Source organism: Lipotes vexillifer, unplaced genomic scaffold, assembly GCF_000442215.2.
Source record: "Lipotes vexillifer unplaced genomic scaffold, Lipotes_vexillifer_v1.1 scaffold678, whole genome shotgun sequence".
Lineage (NCBI taxonomy): Eukaryota > Metazoa > Chordata > Mammalia > Artiodactyla > Lipotidae > Lipotes > Lipotes vexillifer.
In genome coordinates, this window is record NW_006790338.1 from 986,498 (window position 1) to 994,034 (window position 7,537).

The 7,537-nt window shown below is 37.9% G+C and overlaps 1 pseudogene; it reads left to right on the forward strand.

Moving 5' to 3' along the window:
* The first annotated feature begins 817 nt into the window (after window positions 1-817).
* On the forward strand, window positions 818-1,634 carry LOC103088753 (ATP synthase F(0) complex subunit B1, mitochondrial pseudogene; annotated as a pseudogene).
* Window positions 1,635-7,537: the final 5,903 nt, after the last annotated feature.

A 7,537-nucleotide genomic window follows, 5' to 3' on the forward strand; every position in this document is an offset into this window, starting at 1 on the left:
TTAAACTGAACTGAAAATTCAGAGACAAACACAAAGAAATATAAATTAGGTCATACTGCTAGAACATAGTTAGAGATATCTGTTGACACCAAAATGCTCTTCCAACCTTATTTTCTATTTTTTTTTCTTTTTTTTTGTGGTACGCAGCCCTCTCACTGTTGTGGCCTCTCCCGTTGCGGAGCACAGGCTCTGGACGCGCAGGCTCAGCGGCCATGGCTCACGGGCCCAGCCGCTCCGCGGCATGTGGGATCCTCCCGGACCGGGGCACGAACCCGTGTCCCCTGCATCGACAGGCAGACTCTCAACCACTGCGCCACCAGGGAAGCCCCAACAACCCTATTTTCTTAAAAAAAATATGCCCTCACCCCAAGTCCCTTGTTTTACATGATAAGTACTTATACCTTGAGATCAGTTGTCACTTATTGTCAGGAAGAGAAAATAAGATGTTTTGAGAACTGACAGTCATTCTCATTGGATATAGGTGCTAAGTTTTCTTCTGGTTATATGAACCAGATGGCATAACTGTGAAAAATAATGGCAAGATGAAAGATATCCTCTTTGACTGTCAGATACTTGGGTCAGATTTTCAAATAAGACATAATTAGTGGATAGGGGCCCTTGGCCAGTGGCACTTTTATTCACATTCCAATTCGACTTTCATTGTAGAATGATGATGCTATTATTGCTGGTATAATTTTTCAAGGCTGAGCTAAGTTATACAAAAGGGAGCTCTCTACTAGCTTCAAGTCCAAAAGATCATCAAAACGAGATTGGGACCACCTTGTTTCTGCCCCTGACAGAGTCTCCTGATGCAGTCACCGGGGCGTGAAGACCCAGTGTGGACTGTTGTGTGGACGCTACCTGACAATGCTGTCCCGGGTGGTGCTTTCTGCCGCCACTGCAGCTGCCCCCTCTCTGAAGAATGCAGCCCTCCTTGGTCCAGGGGTATTGCAGGCAACAAGGATCTTTCACAAAGGGCAGCCAAGTCTTGCCCCTGTACCACCTCTTCCTGAATATGGAGGAAAAGTTCATTTGGGGCTGATCCCTGAGGAATTTTTCCAGTTTCTTTATCCTAAAACTGGTGTAACAGGACCCTACATGCTCAGAACTGGGCTTATCTTATACTTACTCTCCAAAGAAATATATGTGATAACTGCAGAGACCTTCTCTGCCATATCAACAATAGGGGTTCTTGTCTATGTAAAATATATGGTGCCTCTATTGGGGAATTTGCTGATAAACTCAATGAGCAAAAAACTGCGCAACTCGAAGAAGTGAAACAGGCTTTCATCAAACAAATCCAGGATGCAGTTGATCTGGAGAAGTCACAGCAGGCACTGGTTCAAAAGTGCCATTACCTTTTTGATGTCCAGAGGAATAACATTGCCACGGCCTTGGAGGTTACTTACTGGGAACGACTGCATAGTGCATACAAGGAGGTAAAGAATCGCCTGGACTATCACATCTCTGTGCAGAATATGATGCGTCAAAAGGAACAAGGGCACATGATAAACTGGGTGGAGAAGAATGTGGTACAGAGCATCTCTGTGTAGCAGGAGAAGGAGACAATTGCCAAGTGCACTGCAGACCTAAAGTTGCTTGCAAAGAAGGCTCAAGCACAGCCAGTTCTGTAAATGCACCTGTCCCAATTGAGACAGCTAGAAACAGTTAACTGACTAAATGGAAATTAGTCTGTGACAAAGTCTTTCTGTATTGCTCTCTACTGAAGTTAGTTTCCCTTTCCTAAAAATGAAAAGTTTGAGTTTCTATAATGAGAGAATCAAAACAATCTATTGGCCAGTAAGGTGTTTCTCTCATCCTTCTTGCTTTGCGTTTTGAGTTGTTCCATGATCACTTTTGAATAAGCAGTTTGCTTTGAATAAAATTTGGTACCTGACTAAAAATTATCAAGTTATAGTTTAAATTTGAATTAATTCAACCATCTTGCAATAAAGTGACGGTTGAAACAAAAACAAAATAAAACAAAAAAACCAAGATTGGGTTGTCAGCCCTCCAAATCAAACTTCAGGCTAATCCAGTGTGACTGAATTACTGCATTAGAAAATCAGCGTGTAAAGCTTGACTGAGTAAGAGGAAGGTGATAAGGTAATCAGAAATTTAGCATACAGCTATATAACTTTTCTTGGAGTTACTCTAATCTCTTCTCAGTGTGCTTCTTTTTTGTTTTTGGCTGTGGCTTGCGGGATCTTATTCCCCAACCAGGCATGGAACCTGCGCCCCCTGCAGTGGAAGTGTGGAGTCTTAACCACTGAACTGCCAGGTAAGTCCCCACAGTGTGCTTCTTCTTCTTTCCTTTTTTTTAACCTTCTTCACCCATTTTATTTCTCATCTGTCTCAAAAAACAAGCATCAAGCACTGAAATTGAGACTGTGATTAAAAATCTTCCAACAAACAAAAGCCCAGGACCAGGTGGCTTCACAGGCCAATTCTATCAAACACTTAGAGAAGAGCTAACACCCATCCTTCTCAAACTCTTCCAAAATAGAGCAGAGGGAGGAACACTCCCCAACTCATTCTACGAGGCCACCATCACCCTGATTCCAAAACCAGACAAGGATGTCACAAAGAAAGAAAACTACAGGCCAATATCACTGATGAACATAGATGCAAAAATCCTCAACAAAATACTAGCAAACAGAATCCAACAGCACATTAAACGGATCATACACCATGATCAAGTGGGGTTTATTCCAGGAATGCAAGGATTCTTCAATATACGCAAATCAATCAATGTGATACACCATATTAACAAACTGAAGGAGAAAAACCATATGATCATCTCAATAGATGCAGAGAAAGCTTTTGACAAAATTCAACACCCATTTATGATAAAAACCCTGCAGAAAGTAGGTGTAGAGGGAACTTTCCTCAATATAATAAAGGCCGTATATGACAAGCCCACAGCCAACATCATCCTCAATGGCGAAAAACTGAAAGCATTTCCACTAAGGTCAGGAACAAGACAAGGTTGCCCACTCTCACCACTCTTATTCAACATAGTTTTGGAAGTTTTAGCCACAGCAATCAGAGAAGAAAAGGAAATAAAAGGAATCCAAATCGGAAAAGAAGAAGTAAAGCTGTCACTGTTTGCAGATGACATGATACTATACATAGAGAATCCTAAAGATGCTACCAGAAAACTACTAGAGCTAATCAATGAATTTGGTAAAGTAGCAGGATACAAAATTAATGCACAGAAATCTCTGGCATTCCTATATACTAACGATGAAAAATCTGAAAGTGAAATCAAGAAAACACTCCCATTTACCATTGCAACAAAAAGAATAAAATATCTAGGAATAAACCTACCTAAGGAGACAAAAGACCTGTATGCAGAAAATTATAAGACACTGATGAAAGAAATTAAAGATGATACAAACAGATGGAGAGATATACCATGTTCTTGGATTGGAAGAATCAACATTGTGAAAATGACTCTACTTCCCAAAGCAATCTATAGATTCAATGCAATCCCTATCAAACTACCACTGGCATTTTTCACAGAACTAGAACAAAAAATTTCACAATTTGTATGGAAACACAAAAGACCCCGAATAGCCAAAGCAATCTTGAGAACAAAAAATGGAGCTGGAGGAATCAGGCTGCCTGACTTCAGACTATACTACAAAGCTACAGTAATCAAGACAGTATGGTACTGGCACAAAAACAGAAAGATAGATCAATGGAATAGGATAGAAAGCCCAGAGATAAACCCATGCACATATGGTCACCTTATCTTTGATAAAGGTGGCAGGAATATACAGTGGAGAAAGGACAGCCCCTTCAATAAGTGGTGCTGGGAAAACTGGACAGGTACATGTAAAAGTATGAGATTAGATCACTCCCTAACACCATACACAAAAATAAGCTCAAAATGGATTAAAGACCTAAATGTAAGGCCAGAAACTATCAAACTCTTAGAGGAAAACATAGGCAGAACACTCTATGACATAAATCACAGCAAGATCCTTCTTGACCCATCTCCTAGAGTAATGGAGATAAAAACAAAAATAAACAAATGGGACCTAATGAAACTTCAAAGCTTTTGCACAGCAAAGGAAACCATAAACAAGACCAAAAGACAGCCCTCAGAATGGGAGAAAATATTTGCAAATGAATCAACTGACAAAGGATTAATCTCTAAAATTTACAGGCAGCTCATGCAGCTCAATAACAAAAAAACAAACAACCCAATCCAAAAATGGGCAGAAGACCTAAATAGACATTTCTCCAAAGAAGATATACAGACTGCCAACAAACACATGAAAGAATGCTCAACATCATTAATCATTAGAGAAATGCAAATCAAAACTACAATGAGATATCATCTCACACCAGTCAGAATGGCCATCATCAAAAAATCTAGAAACAATAAATGCTGGAGAGGGTGTGGAGAAAAGGGAACCCTCTTACACTGTTGGTGGGAATGTAAATTAATACAGCCACTGTGGAGAGCAGTATGGAGGTTCCTTAAAGAACTACAAATAGAACTACCATATGATCCAGGAATCCCACTACTAGGCATATACCCTGAGAAAACCATAATTCAAAAAGAATCATGTACCAAAATGTTCATTGCAGCTCTATTTACAATAGCCCGGAGATGGAAACAACCTAAGTGTCCATCATCGGATGAATGGATAAAGAAGATGTGGCACATATATACAATGGAATATTACTCAGCCATAAAAAGAAACGAAATCGAGCTATTTGTAATGAGGTGGAGATAGACCTAGAGTCTGTCATACAGAGTGAAGTAAGTCAGAAAGAGAGAGACAAATACCGTATGCTAACACATATATATGGAATTTAAGAAAAAAAATGTCATGAAGAACCTAGGGGTGAAACAGGAATAAAGACACAGACTTACTAGAGAATGGACTTGAGGATATGGGGAGGGGGAAGGGTAAACTGTGAAAAAGCGAGAGAGAGGCATGGACAAGTTATACACCACCAAATGTAAGGTAGATAGCTAGTGGGAAGCAGCCACATAGCACAGGGAGATCAGCTCGGTGCTTTGTGACCACCTGTAGGGGTGGGATAGAGAGGGTGGGAGGGAGGGAGATGCAAGCGGGAAGAGATATGGGAACATGTATATATATATAACTGATTCATTTTGTTGTGAAGCTGAAACTAACATACCATTGTAAAGCAATTATACTCCAATAAAGATGTTAAAAAAATAAATAAATAAACAAGCATCCACATGGAGCCCTATTCCTGCCTCTGTTCGGATACATTTTCTTATGATCTATCTGTATTCCTAGACCATTTAATTTGCCTGGCCAGCCTACTGTACCATCAGATTGTTTTCCATAAAAATATTAGTGAACATATATACACTTATTTTTGATAATTTTTTCCAAATTTTTCTTTTCCTAAAACAAAAAGCCGAATCCACACTTTCTGATAGCAAGTGGACTAGTTATGATTCAGACCCACTTTGGGGGGCCCATTAGTGGTTCATAAAAATCAATTTACTGAGTCACAACCAGCATTTCCAAAAATGAAATAAGATAGAATAGGAAAAACTATTAGAGGGTGTTATACATGGTAGTGGGTAAGTATTGATTCATGAAAATTCTATTTACGTTACTTATATACTGGCATGTACTAGGAGGCAAGATAAAATATTTCTCACTGTGAGCTGTAGTAAAAAATGTCTGAAACCTATTGCTTTAGCAGATATTTTTCTGGTTATTATTGTCTTAATAATTTAGCTGTGGTTTCTTAGGGAGGAGGGAAAAGCGGAAAGATCAAGATTTTAATAATTAGTATTGTTCCTTAAGGTAAAATGAAGAAGTAGAGATAATTCCTCAATGAAGAAATGGAATAAAAACTTTAGTAATTCTTTTTACAATGAAAAACTTTGAAGCCTAGTTCCTACAACATCCATAAAATTCATAAGGAAAGGATCACATTGCCCTAAAATTACACTAATACATTAACTTGCTTAATTATTAGCTTTAAAGGTGAACTCACTTTTTAAAAACAGCTTTTTTGAGACATAATTCACAAACTATAAAATTTACCCAATTAAAGTGTACAACTCAGTAGTTTTTAGTATGTTCAAAGAATTGTGCAGTCATTACTACAACCTAACTTTAGAATATTTTCATCATCACCCAAAGAAAGCCCAAACCCATTAGCAATAACTCCCAATTCCCCACCCTCCCCAGCTCTAAGAAGCCACTATTCTATTTTCTGTCTCTATACATTTGCCTGTTTTGGTCATTTCATATACAGTTGACTCTTGAACAACGTAGGGGTTGGGGACACCTACGTTCCTTGCAGTAGAAAATCCGTGTATAACTTTGCAGCCAACCCTCCCTATATCCAAGTTTCTGCAACCTTGGATTCAATCAATTGCAAATTGTGTATTACTGTAGTATGAATTTATTGAAAAAAATCCATGTATAAGTGGGCCCACACAGTTTAAACCCTGTTGTTCAAGGGTCAACTGTAAATAGTATCATACAATACATGCAGTCACATATACATACATTCTTACTGTCTTTGGGGGCTGGCTTCTTTCACCAAGCATGTTTTCAAGGCTCATCCATGTTGTAACATGTATCAGTATTTCATTCTTTTTTATGGTTGAATAATATTCCATTGTACAGACATACCACATTTTCTTTATCTATTCATCAGTTGATGGACATCTGAGTTGTTTCCACCTTTTGGCTGTTATCGATAATGCTATTATAAATATTTGTGTACAAGTTTTGTGTAGATATGTGTTTTCATTTCTCTTGGGTATATACCTAGGAGTGAAATGAGTCATATAGAAACTCTATATTTAATATTTTGAGGAACGACCAAACTGTCTTCCAAAGTGGCTGCACCATTTTACATTCCTACAGCAACTTATGAGGATCCCAGTTTCTCCACATCCTCTCCAACTCTTGCCATTGTCTGTATTTTTATTATAACTATCTTAGTGCATATGAAATGGCATCATATCATGGCTTTGATTTGCAATTCCCTAATGATCAATTATACTGAGCATAGTTTCTTGTGCTTATTGGCCATTTGTATATCTTTGTACAAATATCTATTTAAATCCTTGGTACATTTTTAAATTGGGTTATCTTTTTCATTGTTAAGTTGTAAGTGCTCTTGATAATATTTTGAATACAATTTTCTTATCACAAATGATTTGCAAATATTTTCTCCTATGGATTGTCTTTTTACTTCTTGGTGGTGTCATTTGAAGCACAAACCTTTTTAATTTTGAAAAATTCCAATTTTCGATTTTTTCTTTTGTTACTTGTGCTTTTGATGCTGTATCTAAAAAGGCATTGCCTAACCCAAGTTTACAAAGATTTATTCCTATGTTTTCTTCTAAAATTTTTATAGTTTTAGCTCTTACATTTTGGTCTATGATCTATTTTGAGCTAATCTTTGGGTATGCTGTAAGATAAAGATCCAACTTCATTCTTTTGCATGTGGATATGCAGTTGTTCTGGCACCATTTGTTGAAAAGACTATTAATTCGCCCACCCAATTATCT